The sequence below is a fragment of the Anabrus simplex genome, chromosome 1 (genome assembly GCF_040414725.1).
Source record: "Anabrus simplex isolate iqAnaSimp1 chromosome 1, ASM4041472v1, whole genome shotgun sequence".
Lineage (NCBI taxonomy): Eukaryota > Metazoa > Arthropoda > Insecta > Orthoptera > Tettigoniidae > Anabrus > Anabrus simplex.
Window position 1 is genome coordinate 1,238,707,592 of NC_090265.1, and position 19,485 is coordinate 1,238,727,076.

Here is a 19,485-nt window from a genome sequence, read left to right on the forward strand (position 1 = left end):
AGAATATATTATTTATTTCTGTTACTTTATGTTGTATATGTATTTATCATACAAGAGTAAATAACAGAGATGCTTACGAAAAACTGGATTTTTAGTCCAAGTTCTGTGGAATACTTGGTGCATGTCACTTCAAGGTGGGTTAACGGGAAGAACTAAAGAGCCATTTTACGTTTTTTGATAGAATAGATAACAAGGAAGTTATCATCAATGATGGGTTTCATGAGTCAGTGGTAAGAGAAACAATAATAAGTAACAGAGAAGCAGGGAGAATTTCACACAACTTCGGACCAGGAACTATACCATACAATAAACTCTGTAATCCTTCTCATTCTGTCTCTATTTTGTTCATCTTTATTGTACTTCATGTTACTGCCATGTGCCTTCATAGAAAAATATCAGTTTAACATGCTGTATTAAATGTTTGAATACAGGCATGTAACTTCACATAAATTCATGAAGGTAACATGTAATCCAATGCAAATTCCTGTGTGAAGAATGGATACAAATGCTAGTAATAAATAAAAAAATAACCTTGTAAAAGTTTTTAGAAAATTTTGATTGGACCAAACTATTTTAAAATTTTGAAGGTGATCGGGATCAGATACCGAGAAAGAACTACAATCGACATAAAAGTCAGTCTGCAGTGCTAAGAATCGAAGGCTCTGAAAAAAAAGCAGCAATCCCTAAAAGAGTGAGGTTTGTTCCCTCCCCTTTTAAATGTGCATATACCAAAGAGGATACATACTGACTGAGATTAAACTCAATAATAAATTTTGGTGCCAAGCAAGATGGCACCTGTAGTTCTAGTCTGCAATCAGAGATAACACAACAATGCACATTGTGTGCAATACCGGTACCTTACTATATTATTAACAGATAGTGCAAGAAGTAACTTCCAGTGTAGTGATGCACATTTGGTCATGCTCACCACGGCTCCTCCCTCCCTTCTCCTACCCATTCCAACCCATTCACCTACTATGACGATTATGATGCAGTTCTACTATTTACATTCCCAATACATTACAATTCATATATTTTTATTTTCAAGTACTTACTATGATGTAAATAAAGATCTGATACCTCTTGTTCACATGGCATACTATGTTACTGAGAGCATAACGTCACACCATAAAGTAGCTTTATCTTGAATTACATGACTGACACATTAATTCAAAGCTGATATTGTGACAAATAATAAATCCCTTCAAAAGCAAGACAGCAGAGCACAGCATATGTAAGATTACGGGTATCTCATCAATATCAAAGTAACACATGAAAATAAAAATAACAATTAAATGCACTGAGATAGGAAATATGAGAAATATGTGAAATACAGAATCATTCATGCGAGTTCCCTGCTTGTTCGCTGTACACAGGAATGGGATTGCATGCTATACCAATACATGTTTTATTCCCTGATCCCCACCTTTGTTTTATGTGGGCGCAAATCCCTGCTAGCTGGCCTTGTACATGTGTCTGATATCGCAGTCATATTTCAGCTGTTCCCAAGTATGTGTGTGTGTTTTTGTTCTTTTCTTAATTCTGTAATTAGTAATAAAGAGTATTATGGCTCATGCATTTTCAATGGCACAGTGGTCTTTATGTATGATTCATATGTATTAACTCAGTCAGCTCATGAAGTTCAAAGATGGTTTAAAGGAAGATTCCTGGGTGTAGACATTCCAAATCATAAAACAGCTCATAATCTTTATAATAAATTTCAGGAAACTGGAAGTATCCAGCCTAAGAAACTGAAAAAGTTGCATAGGGTTTGGTACATGACATTGGTTGGAAAATTCTCATTCAAATCACTTTGTCGTTTTGCACAACAACAAGTGGGAATTTCATATGGATCTGTGTGAAATGCTACGCAATTACAGTATTACAATTAAAACCATATAAAATAATTGTGGCACATGCTCTTCAACTAAGTGATCTTGTAACTAGTTGCAGATTTTGTGAGTGGAGTCTGGAAAATGTATACACTGGACACATGGATCCACATTTAATATTCTTCTCAGATGAGGCCTGATTCCATTTCCATGATTATGTGTGTACACAAAATTATCATTACTGGGTGCTGCTAAACCTGACTTCATACATGAAATACCTCTCCATGACACAAAAAGTAGTGTATGGTGTGCCATCAGTGGTGAAAGAATCATGGGACCAATTTCCCGGAGAGATGGTTGATTCTCTTAAGGGGGCTGATTCACCTCGAATGCATGCATTTTGTAAATTACTCTATATCTACAGAAACATAACAGGGATTTGAATTAAAATTTGTACATTTATAGCAAAAATGCTGAGCATTCATTAGATGTATAAAGTTGTAAAATTCAATATATACAAGTGTAATAAAATTTGCAGATTAAAAAATTCTTGAATGTTGCAAAAAACATTTCTTGAAAACTATCAATGTGATTGGCATAAACTATTTTTTTCCCCTTAAAGACAACATTAAATACCCAGGATAGACCTCTATAAACTTAGCTGAAGAATAAGTTATGCTTTTATAAGTATTTAATTTGATTATTTAACCCGCGAGTGGTTGCTATATGAGATTTTCTCTCACATTATTTTTTATTGTGATATTACTTCACAGTGATGAAAGGAAGGTGATTGTTCCCTCTTCTAGCTGAGTTTATAACTGTCATGAGTAGAGAGATTCACATTTGAAGGGTAAGCACACCCTCCCCTAGTCAGAACAAAGGTTCATATGTGTCCATGCGCGCTGCGTGAGACTTTCTTCGCGCGACCAATGACGTTGGTGTTATGTTCAAGTGGAGCGGGAAAGTTACTCCTGTTGTACGCATTAGTATTTGTATTATGAGCACTTCTTGTTTTTGAAGATGTTATTGTGTTCAGAAACCTTACTTTGTACGTAAATATTAATAGATATAATGCATGTGTGAGATTTTATTTTTTACAACTTCAGGACGGAAGTTATTTTTATGTACATTGCATATGTTATTTTAAGTAGTAATTTGTGTCTTTAATAAACAGCTAATCATGTCATTTTTATGTCCGGCTCCATGGCTAAATGGTTAGCGTGCTGGGCTTTGGTCATAGGGGTCCTGGGTTCGACTCCCGGAAGGGTCGGGAATTTTAACTATAAATGGTTAATTTCACTGGAACAGGGGCTGGGTGTATGTGTCGTCTTCATCATCACTTCATCCTCATCATGATGCGCAGGTCGCCTACGGGAGTCAAATCAAAAGACCTACACCTGGCGAGCCGAACTTGTTCTTGGACATTCCTGGCACTAAAAGCCATACGCCATTCCATTTTTCTTATTTCATTTTTATAGAAAATATATAAGGTAGAACTTGCGTTTCATTTCAGCAGTAAATTTCAGCATTATGCCCCCCAAAAATGTAAAAAAATGTCATACTACTTTAATGTGAGAGAAAGTCTCACGCGCGACCACTCACGTTACATTTCTGCTAGCGACCACTCGTGGGTTAAAAAAATTAAGAATTTCACATGATATTTTAGACACACTGAGCATATTTTTCAAAGGACTTCAATAATTGAGGTTCATCCTATATAACTTAGTTCCAACAAAGGGAATTCCATATTTCATGCATTTTGGATCATTAGTTCTTGAGTTATTGCATTTGTGTGAAAAAATTAAACTTTTGAGAAAATGGCTCTAAACATAGTATATACATTTCCACTTACACATAACACTAGAGGGCACCTGCTGCATATTTAGTGCTCTCTATCTCCATGTTCTTGCCATGTTCTTCCATCCTCAGCCTCCTTCTTGTCCTTTGTTACTCCTTTGAAGACTCTCAAAGCCATTTAAGATTTTCACACGATATTTTAGATGCACTGATCCAAAGAACATCTCGTTCAGAGAGAGCAGATGTTGCACTTTTCCCAACTTTGATGCCTAAACATTCTAGCACTTCCTGTTTACTTTTATTACCATCATTAAACGAAGACACAGATTCAGCATCTGCAATTTTCAGAACTATCCTCCCTGAATTTGAGTTTTTAGGGCAAACAGTCCATACTTTGTTGTTAAAGGACTCATTACCATTTTGAGTCTGACATTTCAGACATCTCCTTAGGAGGGCAGTAACAGCAAGGTCTTGGAATTTTGGCTTAATTGCCTTCATTACAGCCATTGGAATTGGGTGAGGGTGCTTATATTCCTTCTCAGTTCTATTTGCCAGGACTTGACGCCACCCACACCATGATCCTGAACGTTTTGGACAACATTAATTTTGAGGGTCAATGTCAGTAGAGACTTCATGGTACCATTTAGCCCATATAGCCTTCCTCAAGTCTTCCAAGTTGACTTTATTTTCCCAACACTGCAGCTTGTCGATGATAGCATCAGTGGGACGACCCGCATCCACCAACACCCTTACCACCTTCTAATTTTATGCCAGCCATCTTCTTCTTCTTTTGTCTGACACGATTCAAAACAAAACCTCGTGGTTAGGTTACAGGCACAGAATAACAAAGCAAGACAAGCCCAAGTCTATCATTTCTGGTTCAAAGATAATTATTAAATGGTCCTGATGTCTTCCCAAAACAGTGAAAAGTGGTGGAACACATAAATGCCACGCCCACACAGCTGACAGTTCAGTACATGCATGAATTTAAATCGAAATATCTTGGTCAAAATTGGAAATTTCACTTTAAAACTTCAGATTTAAGTAAATAAATGTGTATTCTTTCATTCAAGATCAAAAACAAAAAATGAAAATAATTCATATTTCCAGGTGTACTGGCCCCCTTAAATATGTGAATACCATACTAAACCGCTGTTTCAGAGAAATAATCAACAAGGAATGTGGTTTTAGCATATTTTTCAAAAGAACTCTGCTACTGCTCAAACTGTGAATAATTTCACAACAGAAATTCAGCAAGTGTCTCCACAGAACAGAGTTATTAGTAGGGATTTGTGGCCCCCTTGGTCTCCCATTTATCTGCCTGTGATTATCTCTGGGGTAAATTAAAAAATGCCATGAAGGAGACGAACCTGCACATCATACAGCAACTAAAACATTATGTTAGAAAATTTCCAGGATTCCTCAACGTGAACTACAGTGAATGATGAAAAATTTCCTAACAAGGTGCCATAAAGGTGTGTAGAATGAAGGTGGGCAGTTTCAATACCTCCTTTCATAATCTGATATGTAAAGAACTTCTTAAAATTGTTTGTGTTACTGTTGCATGGTTTACCTTACTGCTACTGACCTCGATCTGCACGTGGCAAACAAGCGCACACTCACACATAGTGAAAACACAACGCACTGGAGTAAAACATATCTGATTACCCTGTAGAACAGGTAGTAATGGAAATCAAAGAGGAATTTGGAAAAGGAATCACAATTCAAGGAGAGAAAATCAAAAGTCAGAAATTTGCCAATGATATTGTTATTTTAACTGGGTCTGCAGAAGATGTGGAAAAATTGCTCAATGGCATGGATACAGTCTTGGAGGAATACAAGAGGGAAAGACATAAATCCAAAATAAAATAAAGGAGTGCAGTCAAACAAAGACAGGTGATGCAGGAAAAATTAGATTAGGAAAATAATTCTTAAAGGTAGATGAATATAGTACTTTGGATAGGAGAATAATTAACAATGGCAAAAGTAAGGACATAAAATGCAGACTAGCACAAGCAAAAACAGCCTTTCTTAGCAAAAGAAATTTGCTCAGTTCAAACGTGATATAGAAATTAGAAATACATTTCTGAAGACTTTTTTTTTTTTTTTTTTTTTTGCTAGTTGCTTTACGTCGCGCCGACACAGATAGGTCTTATGGCAACGGTGGGACAGGAAAGGGCTAGGAGTGGGAAGGAAGCGGCTGTGGCCTTAATTAAGGTACAGCCCCAGCATTTGCCTGGTGTGAAAATGGGAAACCACGGAAAACCATTTTCAGGGCTGCCGACAGTGGGGTTCGAACCTACTATCTCACGAATACTGGATACTGGCCGCACTTAAGAGACTGCAGCTATCGAGCTCGGTAGACTTTTGTTTGGAGTGTAGCACTGAATGACAGTGAAGTATGGACAATAAGTTGCTCAGAAAGTAGAAGCTTTTGAAATGTCATGTTATAGGAGAATGCTTAAGTTGAGATGGATAGATCGAATCATGAATGAAGAGATAATGAATCAAATTAGTGAGAGGAGAGAATCATTTGGTAAAATTTGTCCTGAAGATACCCAGGACTTGTTCAGTTAATTTTTGAGGGAAGTGTAGGCAGTAAGAACAGTAGGGGTAGACCAAGGCATGCATATGATGAACATATTACAGTAGATGTAGGATATATTCTTTATGTGGAAATGAAAAGAATAACACAGGATAGGGAAGCATGGTGGGCTGTATCAAACCAGTCTATGAACTGATAACCAAAAAGCAACAAATTCTTCCATTTTTTAGCTGGACATCACAAAAACAGAGTCAGTCTATTGAAAACACTAATTAAAACATGTAACATACCAGTACCTGTAAAAAATACACACTATTAAAGTGGCATGTTTCCTTCTACAAGAATATCCTCAAATTTTATCAGATCACTTTAAATCATGCACATATATGTACAATATTGTTTATGTTTCCTCAATGATTATGAACTGGTGATTTCATGTACAAATGCAAAAAATAATGAATATAGTAATCCTCTACTGTATTTAAGTAATTTATGGAAATTTTTCTGTACTATCTGCTCCTATTAGGGGGTTGAGGAAAAATTCTGTAGGCAGAAACTCTGTTTCATGGAAAGGGTAGAGGAAGCAGGAGTGCTGCTTCTTCATCTTATAATGTATTTTTATGTATTAGGGCATAAATGTAAGTTAATGATTTTGAAGAAATGAAAGCAAAGAACTAACTGACTTGAAGAATATCTTGTGTGATATTATTTTTAGTGATCAGTAATAACATACTAATATGTTTCAATTGTCAAAGACATTGTAAATTCAGAGAATTTACTACAGATAAGAATATCCACCTCATATTCCAGACATTAAGTCAGAATAGCTCCTGTGGGATTCATAATAATTAATGTTACTTGCTTTACATCCCATTAACTACTTTTACAGTTTTTGGAGGTGCCGAGGTGCTGGAATTCAGTCCTGCAGGAGTTCTTTTATGTGCTAGTAAATCTACCAACACAAGGCTGATATATTTGAGCACCTTCAAATGCTACCGGACAGAGCCAGGATCGAACCTGCCAAGTTGGGCTCAAAAGGCCAGCGCCTCAACCGTCTGAGCCACTCAGCCCTGCTGTGGGATTCATTAGGCGCTAATGCAATACCTGTGAAATATGTACTGTGGCAATAACATTGTGCTGTGTAGAGGGGAGGGGATGTGGAAGGTGAGGTGAATGTCATGGGCATCGATTCTGTTCACTGGAGAGGGGAGTGCAAGTGTTGCTTCTGCATCTTATACTGTATTTATGTGTATAGGTAGTAAATGTAAGTGTTTTTGATGAAATAAAGTATGATATTAAAAAGTAATATTTAAGACCTTTTTATTGATAAATAATAACTTACTGAAACATCTCAATTAGTGAAGATACTGTGTAAATTTAGAGGATTTATGTCAGATAAGAATATCCTAACTCATATTCCGGACATTTAAGTCAGAGTAGCCTCCTGTTGGATTCATTAAGCGCTAAATCAAAAAAATGTTGTCAGAAAATGAATTTAGTACCTAGGGCGAGGAGGGACGAATTCTTTAAATTTGTGTGATCATTGAGGTTGGTTTAATTAGCTTTGTTTTACGTAAACTCCTGATTTGGAGAAAAGGTCTTTTTTTGTTTAGGTTGCAATTTTTTTTTTTACAAGTTGCTTTACATCGTGAGGTGTCATTTGCTGATGTGTCTTTGAAGTGTATTGTTCATTTCAAAGGCTACTTTTAGACCTTGTTTTTTGAAAATGTTACTTATTTTATAATGTGTTCTTACTTATGTATTTTCTCATGTGTGGTTTTTCTGGTCTTTTTCCTTTGTTTATTTAACACTTTACCTACTGTGTCAGAATAGTGGTGGTTTTCTTTCATGATTTGTTTTATCATTTGTATTTTTTCATTGAAAACTGTTGTGCTCATTGGTATAGAAATTGCTCTGTGTATCATTGTATTCAGCCTCGTTAATTTGTGCATGTATGGGTGATTAGATTCGTTGTCAACTGTGTGTGATGTCTGAGTGGGTTTTCTGTACTGTATATTTTGTATGACAGGTTGTCATTATTCCTACTGATCGTGAGTTTATTTTCTAATTAGTTTGTGGTTCCATTGTGAATTTGATTGACTTGTGTACAGAATTCAGTGTGTTTAACAACTGCTGTGCATTTGTGATGTCATGTACATATCTGCTCCAATGTAAGATTCCTTAAGAATGCAAGTTGGTTAAGAAATTGTTTTTGAAGTTATTCAGGAAAATGTTTGCATTATACCTGAAAATGGTGAGCCCATGGTTAACCCTTCCCTCTGACAACAGATTTTGTCATTGAATGAAAAACAGTTTTGGTCAGTTATTTTTGTTTATTTCATGTAGTGAGTTGTTGCCTTTCAGATGTTTTTCTAGAATTTAAATTGATTCTTCTCTTAGTAGTTTAGTATACATACTATTGATGTGAAAAGATATCATTCTTGTGGATAATTTAGTTCACTTATCCTCTTAAAAATACAAAGTTCTCTTAATGCTGGTAAATTTAGAAATGCCCTTGAAGAGATAATTTCCTAGCTGATACTGCAGGCTATGTCTTATTCTCCAAAAATAATCTGTGTTGAAAATGTAATAGGAATCTGTTCTGTAAAATATTCATGTACTGTATGTCATGCACCTGGTGAGCTGAACTTGTCCTCGGACACTCCCGGCACTAAAAGCCATACGCCATTTCATTTTCACTGTATGTCATACATGACTTTCCAAAGAGTTTCTCAGTTAACAAGAAACTGGTAGATGATATTATATGAAATGCATTCATGGTGACCTTGTTTTGGGTATAATTTGTTGGTTATATTGCAGGTGAAAGTAGTGTTGGGTTTATGTACATGGCAGGTCTTGTAGCAGTTATGTTCACAGGGGAAAAGAGCCAGTAGAGGTTGATGTGGTTTTGAAGTTTGGTGGGTGCTTGGCAGTTGCGTATACTGAGGGCTACCAAGGCTATCAGTGAAGCCCAAATCTCAATTGAGAATGATGGAAGTCTAAAGCACATTATAATGTAAGCATCTGAAACATTGTTCCATTTACAAAACTTAAAAGCAGTGAGAAAAAACGTCGCACATATTTCTGAGAGCAAGGCATCGGAGACTGACATTGCAGCCCAGACTCTCACCCCTCTCCCCTCGACTCGCCACATGCGGCTTGCTGCTGGATATCAGATAGGAGCGGGGACCGGCGGAGGATAGGTGTGCTAGGCTTCAGTCCATCAGATCGCCAGTGCTAACTATCAAGCATGCGTTACTCATCGTATATACTTCCTCACCTCATACTTCTGGTTTAATAATATAGATTTTCTTGTTACTGTGGACATGACCGATACAGAAATACCATTATTTTCAAATTCTGAGCAATGTACAGACAAAACTCTTATTTTATATATATAGATTTTGCTAAAATGAAATGCCATCTTCCAGGTTTAATGTTTTGTAGGTTGGAATCGAACTCGTGATCATGGGTCGGACACCACCACTGATCTCCCGAGGAAGCTAATTAACCAGTGAACGATGGGTACGACCGCTGTAAAATAATAATAATAATAATAATAATAATAATAATAATAATAATAATAATAATAATAATAATAATAATAATAATAATAATAATAATAATAATAATAATAATGATGGGACATGGAACATGGCATCTATTTTGGCTTGGTGTTGACCTAATGGGGATAAAATGAATGGCAAAGACGTCATAAACACCCAGTCCCCAAGTCAGGGGAATTAACAGTATGAGGGGGTTGATTCTGGAAACTGAACCAGGGCCATCGGACCCACGGCAAACGTTCTATCCATTTAGTCACAAAGTCAGACTTTCATTTGTTAAATCTTAGGCTACCATCTCCACTAATCAGGGGTTGAGCATTATCAGTAGCAGAGGCTGGGGCAGTAGCTTGTAAAGCAGCCTTGACAACACAGCAGGCTTCTCCGTTGGCTACTGGCTGCAGCTCAAAATGCTGAAGGCTTGACGTTCACTAAACCAACCATCGAAAAGAGGTAACCTAAGTCTAGTGGTGGCCCATGTCTTAATCCCAGCATACGCCACTGGTGCTTGGATATGACTATGGGGCTTTTTGAGAGAAGATCTCAGGTGTGGGAGGAGGATGAGAGAAAGTTTTGTTTCAATATCTTACAGTAACTATTTTACAGAGACTAGGATAACATGTGGTTATGAACAATACTGGGTTTGGTTTCTTGGGAAGCCTACATCTAGAATTCACAGCCTAGGAAATCTGGTGCTTAACCAGTTGAGTAGGGTAAAGACATGGTATGGGTAGTATGGAGCTACTGTTTAGAGTTGAGTGTTTGATGTGTGTAGAGGGTCGAGTTTTCAGCCATGAAAGTGGAGGTCTGTGTCAAGGAAAGTGAGAGAAGTAGAGACATCTGACTAGATGAGGCAGAGCAGTATCTACAGTATATCCCTTCCAATCCAAAGTAAATTATAACCTCTTCCATGCTTCTTTACTTGTCCTTCACCTGCTCACCTAGTTCACTTACTATATTAAATCTCTTCAGTTCATGGCATAAAAACAATTTGTCTCTCTGGTCGGTTTTCCTTGTCACTGTCCATTGTTGTGTAAGTGTTCTTAGTAGCAAAATTCGTAGAAATTTTCCTTCAACTGCATCTGGTGTATCCTCTAGGTGCCATTTCCCAGCAAATGTGTATTTAGTCTACGTTCAAGGCACCTTATCTACCTTCCTCCACATTTGGCGTGAGATGAGGGGACCCTGAAGAGGACTGTTCAGTCATGAATGTGTTATTTGCCATCACCACACAGGTCATGAAGGCTTATGGAGGAGCAGAAGGTAAAGGCTTCCACTATCCGTATTCCACTGTTTGTAACCCCAGCACTTAGTGGAATAGAGTGATAAGCTATATAGCCGGCTGGCTGCCTTTGCCTCCAGGAATTAACGTGGTACTCAATTTTGGTGAAGGACGAGTGAACCTCAGGGCCATGTGCCACTCCAGAAGAGGAAATCTCATTTCTTAAATTTTTCAACTTCCTGCCAGGGAATTGAACTCAGGCCTTTTGGGTGAACCGAGCATGCTGTTATTACCTCAGCTAGACAGTCTCTTCAGCTGTGATTGTACCACATGTATTGTTTTACAGCCTTCATTCAAGCAAACTGGTAATTATGCTTCCATTGTGTATGTGCCTGTTTGTCGGTAGAAGCTCCCAGGCTTCACAATCCTGCTCTCATCGTAATGCCCTTTTCACCACAAGGCAAGTCCTAATATGTTAGATCTCATTATGTAAAACTTTACTAGGTGCGAGTGCCTGCAGGTTAAAATTCCACAAGTAAGGGAAGATACTCACAAGAGAAAGATCACATAACACCCTTCAATTAGTCTCAGAGCATACATTACATATACATCTAAAGCTGGGTTGATTTTATTGACAAGTATCTACATGTACTTCCAATCTACCGATGATCATACAAAATTTACTTACCAGTGTGAAAAACCTGTAATTACAAGTAAGGGAAGGAAATGGGAGTGCCAAACACGTATGTATCAACAAAGTACCAAACAGCACATGACCTACTAAAAAGGGCACATAAGCAGTTAAAAGCTGAATATAATTTCTAATGTGGGGTCCAGAAACAATCAAGGTAGCACAAATATTCAAGCATATTCCCTCCATTTTAACAAAAGAATATATCTTTCTACTTCACATATGTGGATGTATCACTGGTACAGGAAAAATCATGATTTGAAGATTAAATAAGAATATTCAAAATGATTAAACCTGTAGCCAGAAGGACTTGATTAGTATCAGAAAGTTGATTACTGAAAAACTCTATGTTGCAAAACTATATTACAATAATACAGCAATACTTCCACTAATCAGTCATCACACTAATATTACATACTGCACAAATAAGTTAAGCTCATCAAATATTAGTAACAGATACAATAATTAAATGTTACAGTTTTGAAAACTATTGCATTATAAATATTTCTGCCACACAAAATTCAACTCACTAAACCATCCAGTAATCGAACATTAGAAAAACATATACACACCAGCATTCTAATACAAATAAATCTATTTTAATGAACATTGAGGGTTTTGCATTTAAAAATACTGTAAAATAGGCAACAGAATGCATTGGGTGTATTAGAATTACTGCTGCATGATTTTGCAAGTCACAATACCAGAGTTCTGAAATATGATTTAAATCATAAGAACATGAAAGATGAACAGTTCAGTAGACATAAACTCTAGTTTTGATGTGAAATCCATCAGCTGTGTCCTTGGAAATTATTAGCATTCTTTCTTAATAATGTATGTTGTTGTAATACCTTCCTCTAAACTTCTTGTTTCAAACTGCATAATTAGCACTGATTTAGTGATGTCGATTGTATATTTATAATATATTACATAAAATACAATTTGTACAATACTCTTGGAAAGAAAAAAGGTACGGTTTTAACAGGTGTGAAGAAAGGTGAATAATTTTTCAACAGATTGAAATTTCATTCCTCAATCTTTGTCATTTATTATTCATGTTCTATGCTGGTATATGAAAAATTCAACATCTGTTTTACTTGTTTTCTACATAATGTGAAGAATAAAAGTTCACTGAAAACCCACATCAGCAAATCTGAGAAATTCATCTGTTGCACAATCACAATTAAGGTAATTATACCATAAATAAGCACACCGAACAAAAAATCAGTCACTCAATTAAAGAGCACACTGGTTGCTTTAGAGCAATGTACATGAGCAAACAGTGAATGAAACTGTCTGATTTGCTGGTGTATCAACATGGACTGCCCAATGTGTCTACAGGGAATGATGAACCACTCACAGCCATAAAACACAGTATAAGAACTGTGGTCATAAAAAGATCCTGCAGTGTTTGGAGGGTTTAGTTCAGGCTGGACGTGGTTCTGTGATGTTTTAGAGGTATTTTTCAAACTATGACTTGAGTCTACTCATTTCAGTCATTGTGAACATCAACCGAGATATTTATTTCAACAACCCATGATGATCAAGTGTTGACCCTCATTGAACATCTTAATGATAAGTATGCTGTGGACACTCCCGTTTTTTCAACATGACAACATCCATGTTCACAGGAATGCATGCACGTGACTGGTTTGACAAATATCCCTCATATTAATCTCACAGGAAATGTGTGGGACTATTTGCAACAGTGGGTGAAAAGCCTACATCAGCATCCTCACAATTTTGTCCCGCAGGAGTTCTTTTTCATGCCAGTAAATCTACTGACACAAAGCTGACATATTTGAGCACCTCCAATACCACCGGACTAAGCCAGGACTGAACCTGCCGAGTTGGGGTCAGAAGGACAGTGCCTCAGCCGTCTGAGCCACTCAGCCCGGGAATAATAATAATAATAATAATAATAATAATAATAATAATAATAATAATAATAATAATAATAATAATAATAATAATAAAAAATTCTATGTATCAGTATCGTCAACATTTTATCCCTATGGATTTCTCAAAAATGCAATGTTTAACAGCATAACAACAAAAGGTCCTCCTTTCTATACTGTTAAAACACAACAATTAATTTACTTTTTATTTAGAAATCCATTTGTCGCTACTTTAATTATGAAAAGTCTTTCAACACAGTTTCATCACAGTCTTTTTCTTCCTCACTATACCTGCTTATTTTCATAGTTGCCAAAAGTTATCTTTCATTCTCCTGGTATAAGTTTATTAGACATTTGAACTGTAAGGGGGTAAAGTAATCAGAATATGGTTAGGATATTCTACTTAAAACTAATATATTTTAATAAAAAATTGATTATGATTAAATTCCAGTGTTCAAGAAGCTTCTAAAACTTGCTGTGCCTCTAAGCATTGTACATAGCCTTCACCTTAAAAAGAACTCCATAAACTCATTCCTAATGTGTTTTGCCTCTTGAGAATTCCGATGTGATTTGTTTCCCAGAGACCCCATGCCTTTATCTGCTTGGTTCACTCCATGCCATGAAAATGTCCGGGATGATTTGTGTACCTCTAAGCATGGTACATAGCCTTCATCTTACAAAGAACTCCATAAACTCATTCCTAATGTGTTTTGCTTCTTGAGAATTCTGATATGATTTGTTTCCCAGAGACCCCATGCCTTTATCTGCTTGGTTCACTCCAGGCCATGAACATGTTCGGGATGATTTGAGATGCTAGGTTCAGAAACTCGAAACAAATACATCAAGGAAGCATAGCTGCCACCAGTAGCCAAAAATCAAAGGGTAAGCAACTCTTGGCAGTATTGCTTCACGAAAATTGGTATCGGACTTTGCAGTCATCGGTCCAACCTTCTCTAACAAAATTTCAAAATCTTTCTGGTTCATCCGCGTAAAATTTTTGAAATGTGCTTTGTAGTCAGCTAACAACTCCTCATCTAATTCAAGCTGTACTTGATTTGATCGAATGAATAAATCTTGAATCCACTACAAGAGCTGTTTCCTCCTATGAATGTGCTGAATAACGATGTGTGCTGTTGCTGCAATTGTTTGCAAAGACATCCTCCAAGGTCAAATTTGGGTGAGAAACTGTTACCTTGATAGAATAACGTTTGTAGTTGGCAACACGTTTCCACAAGTGACACATGCTACACCCGGCAACACGTGTAGCATGCCACATCTTTTATGTCCTGCTGACAACAAGCCGCATGCTACAAATAGCAACATTTGTTGCCAGCTGCATGCTACGTCACCCTTTGCTGCAGGCAGTGGAATTGTACCTCGACAAGTGTCGACCTGTTGCTCCAATTATTCTTGAGTTATTAAGTGTTAGTTCAGGATATAATTCTTATAATGCCTCCACATGCGTACACAGTACAGGTAAGGATATTTATGTATTTAAAAAAATTCATCGTCAGAATGTTGGTCGGCAGGTTAGGGTAGGTGGTGGTATACAATTTCTAATCAGTAGATTACGTGCCAAAAGCATGGATTAAATTTCAAACCTCTCCACAGTGCTCATACGGAGTGAGGGCATATGATGCTGTTGATGGTCATTCATCTATCGGATGGAGACGTTAAGCCTTGAGCAGATCCCTTGATGCTCTTCGACAGGAGTAGGCCATGTGCCAGCACCGTATTTCACCCTCTCCCTTCTTACTATCATATATCACGTCATTCATTTCATCTCATTAACTCCTTTGATGACATTGACGTCAGGAAGGGCATTTGGTCATAAAAACCCACCATGACAGATTCATTGTACCTCATGCCCGACCCCATAGAGAAACGGGAAAAGGGTTAGACAAACAATAGTTGTGTGAAAACAGAGTCTTGCAGGGAAGTAATTAGTCAATTCATAACACAATTTCCACATAGATAATGATGATGATAATGATGATGATGATGATGATGATAATAATAATAATAATAATAATAATAATAACACTAGCCAACATGATTTTGCAGTGACATAGAAAATATGTAATTCTTATGGAAATCACTGCCCTGATTCCGAAAATGGTGTTATGTTTTTCCTATCATGTCTAGTTTTGACGCAATTCGGTGTTTTAGTATCTGCATGAATTCGTAAGATGTAATGTTGAGAGATGTTCTCGCGCAACTTTTTTTAGAATACAATTATGTGATTTGATTTGTTATTGTTTGCATTTTATTATAGGTTTATTGCTGTCTAAATTTTCATTTTGTAGTTGGGGATTTCCTGGTAAATTCATAACAAACTCCCTCAGATACGCAATAGACCGCGAGGTATGTAGGATTGAAGATAAGACAGTTGAGAGTTTGTCTTTCATCTTAGACCACTTGAATAAACAGATGTGTTAAAAGCCCCAGCCCTTATGCAATGTTTATGATGGACTGATAAAGCAGTTTCCTTTCAAAGGTAACAGTCCAAAAGTATTATACTCAAGTAGATGAACTTGTATTTTGTACGGATGTTTCAAATCTTCTACGTCGATTGGGAGAGAAAGAGTATGATCCTAGTAACTGGCGAGTTTTTATTGACTCTTCCAAAATAAGTTTAAAGGCTGTTTTGCTTCATAATACAAATGTTCTGGCATCCGTCCACTTGCACACTCCACAAAAATGTCTGAAACATACGAGACCTTAAAGTTGGTGCTTGAAAAAATTAAATATCGTGAGCATCGGTGGTAAATTTGCGGCGATTTGAAGATCATTGGATTGTTGCTGGGACAACAAAAAGGCTATACAAAATTTCCCTGTTTCCTATGCGAATGGGATAAACGGGATAAACATTGAGATACAGTGAATTGGACAGAAAGGAAACATCTACAACCAGAATCCAAAAATGTCTTGAATGCAAGTCTTATTGACCGTGAAAAAATTCTACTTCCACCCTTGCACATCAAATTTGGATTGATGAAACTGTATGTCGAGGCATTACATAAAAGTAGCCTATGCTTCCGATATTTATCCACTAAATTTCCCTCATTATTAGATGCAAAAATCAAAGAAGACGTATTTGATGGACCACAGATTCGTAAACAGATGAAGGATAAAATTTTCACAGACGCGATGACCAAAATTGAGAAAGAGGCATGGAACGCATTCAAAGATGTAGTGACTAAATTCCTTGGCAACATTAAGGACCCTCAATACAAAGAAATTGTAAGGAAAATGTTGGTAAAGTTTAAGGAACTCTGTTGTAATATGAGCCTTAAGCTTCATTTCTTAGCTTCACATCTGGATTATTTCCCTCTAAATTTAGGAGCTGTCAGTGAAGAACAAGGTGAAAGGTTTCACCAGGATCTCAAAGATGCAGAACGATGCTATCAGAGACGTTGGGATGTGAATATGATGGCCGATTACTGTTGGTCGATTGCACGAGACGACCCTTCTAGAGATCATTCAAGAACTTAAAAAACCTGGAAATTCCACAGAAAACGCGAAAAGACGGAGGTGTGAATCTAACCTGCACATAATGTAAGTAACAAAACTATGTATGTTTAACCATGTAATTTTTATTCAAGGTACGGTTATATTAATTTAAAAGCAACTGTACAGTCAAAACTAAATAGGCGCTTTATGCTTCAGTTTCACAAATTTCAATATACATTAAAAATATAATACATACTATCTACTTGCTTACAAAGCAGCATTTATGAGTATTCAATGCATGCAGAATATGATTACGTTTTGCAAGCTGAAATTTACATTAATACGTCAAATTTAATCAATACTAAGTATCAACAATTTTATGTAAGAACAAAATAATATTTTGTTAAATTGCCACCAAACCAGACGTGATTCACCAAAACTAATTTTCTCGAATTCTGCATTAAGAAATTCATAAAACCCACCTAGTTTCATTTTTACTGCACAAAAAAAGTTTTATTTTGCAGGCTAGTGTAATATAAAATCAATCAATCAATACTGATCTGCATTTAGGGCAGTTGCCCAGGTGGCAGATTCTCTATCTGTAGTTTTCCTAGCCTTTTTTAAAATGATTTCAAAGAAACAGGAAATTTATTGAACATCTCTCTTGGTAAATTATTTCAATCCTTAACTCCCTTTCCTATAAACAAATATTTGCCCCAGTTTGTCCTCTTGAATTCCAACTTTATTTTCATATTGTGATCTTTCCTACTTTTAAAGACACAGCTCAAACTTATTCATCTACTAATGTCATTCCATGCCATCTCTCCAGTGACAGCTCGGAACATATCACTTATGATATAGATGTTGATTCCCAAAGGGAATGGTCCAATAACGGACCATTCATATTGGTATTACATACCACTTAGTCGAGCAGCTTGTCTTATTTCTCCCAAGTCTTCCCAGCCCAAACTTTGCAACATTTTTGTAACGCTACTCTTTTGTCGGAAATAACCAGAACAAATCAAGCTGCTTTTCTTTGGATTTTTTCCAGTTCATGAATCAAGTAATCCTGGTGAGGGCCCCATACACTGGAGCCATACTCTAGTCGGGTTCTTAACAAAGACTTATATACCCTCTCCTTTATATCCTTACTGCAACCCCTAAACAACCATGTGTAGAGATCTGTACCCTTTCTTTACAATCCCATTTATGTGATTACTCTAATGAAGATCTTTACATACATACATACATACATACATCATCATTATAGGCTGTTATGCCTTTCAGCGTTCAGTCTCCAAGCCTCTGAGAATTTACTAAACGTCGCCACAATCCTCGATTTGCAACTAGTGTTGTGGCCTCATTTAGTTCTATACCTCTTATCTTTAAATCATTAGAAACAGAGTCTAACCATCGTCGTCTTGGTCTCCCTCTACTTCTCTTACCCTCCATAACAGAGTCCACTATTCTCCTAGGTAACCTATCCTCCTCCATTCGACTCACATGACCCCACCATCGAAGCCGGTTTATGCGTACAGCTTCATCCATCGAGTTCATTCCTAAGTTAGCCTTTATCTCCTCATTCCGAGTTCCCTCCTGCCATTGTTCCCACCTGTTTGTACCAGCAATCATTCTTGCTACTTTCATGTCTGTTACTTCTAACTTATGAATAAGATATCCTGAGTCCACCCAGCTTTCGCTCCCATAAAGCAAAGTTGGTCTGAAAACAGACCGATGTAAAGATAGTTTCGTCTGGGAGCTGACTTCTTTCTTACAGAATACTGCTGATCGCAACTGCGAGCTCACTGCATTAGCTTTACTACACCTTGATTCAATCTCACTTACTATATTACCATCCTGGGAAAACACACAACCTAAATACATGAAACTATCGACCTGTTCTAGCTTTGTATCACCAATCTGACATTCAATTCTGTTGGATTTCTTAAGTACTGACATCAGTTTAGTCTTCGAGAGGCTAATTTTCATACCATACTCATTGCACCTATTTTCAAGTTCCAAGATGTTAGACTGCAGGCTTTCGGCACAGTCTGCCATTAAGACCAAGTCGTCAGCATAGGCCAGGCTGCTTACTACATTTCCACCTAAGTGAATCCCTCCCTGCCATTTTATACCTTTCAGCATATGATCCATGTAAACTACAAACAGCAAAGGTGAAAGATTACAGCCTTGTCTAACTCCTGTAAGTACCCTGAACCAAGAACTCATTCTACCATCAATTCTCACTGAAGCCCAATTGTCAATATAAATGCTTTTGATTGATTTTAATAATCTACCTTTAATTCCATAGTCCCCCAGTATAGCGAACATCTTTTCCCTCGGTACCCTGTCATATGCTTTCTCTAGATCTACGAAACATAAACACAACTGCCTATTCCTCTCGTAGCATTTTTCAATTACCTGGCGCATACTGAAAATCTGATCCTGACAGCCTCTCTGTGGTCTGAAACCACACTGGTTTTC

The 19,485-nt window shown here is 36.9% G+C and overlaps 1 protein-coding gene across 8 annotated transcripts in view; it reads right to left on the minus strand.

Annotated features, from left to right (window-relative positions):
* The window catches only part of pHCl-1 (pH-sensitive chloride channel 1), a 1,475,408-nt gene that overhangs the window by 147,552 nt on the left and 1,308,371 nt on the right, over window positions 1–19,485 (minus strand). Inside the window, exon 12 of one of the 8 annotated variants that reach the window (XR_011017610.1) lies at window positions 4,368–4,423. The exons of the other annotated variants lie outside the window; for them this stretch is intronic. The gene's annotated coding sequence lies outside the window, so the exon portion shown is untranslated. Of the gene's footprint in view, window positions 1–4,367; window positions 4,424–19,485 lie in introns of those variants that run through there. 8 annotated transcript variants of the gene reach the window in all.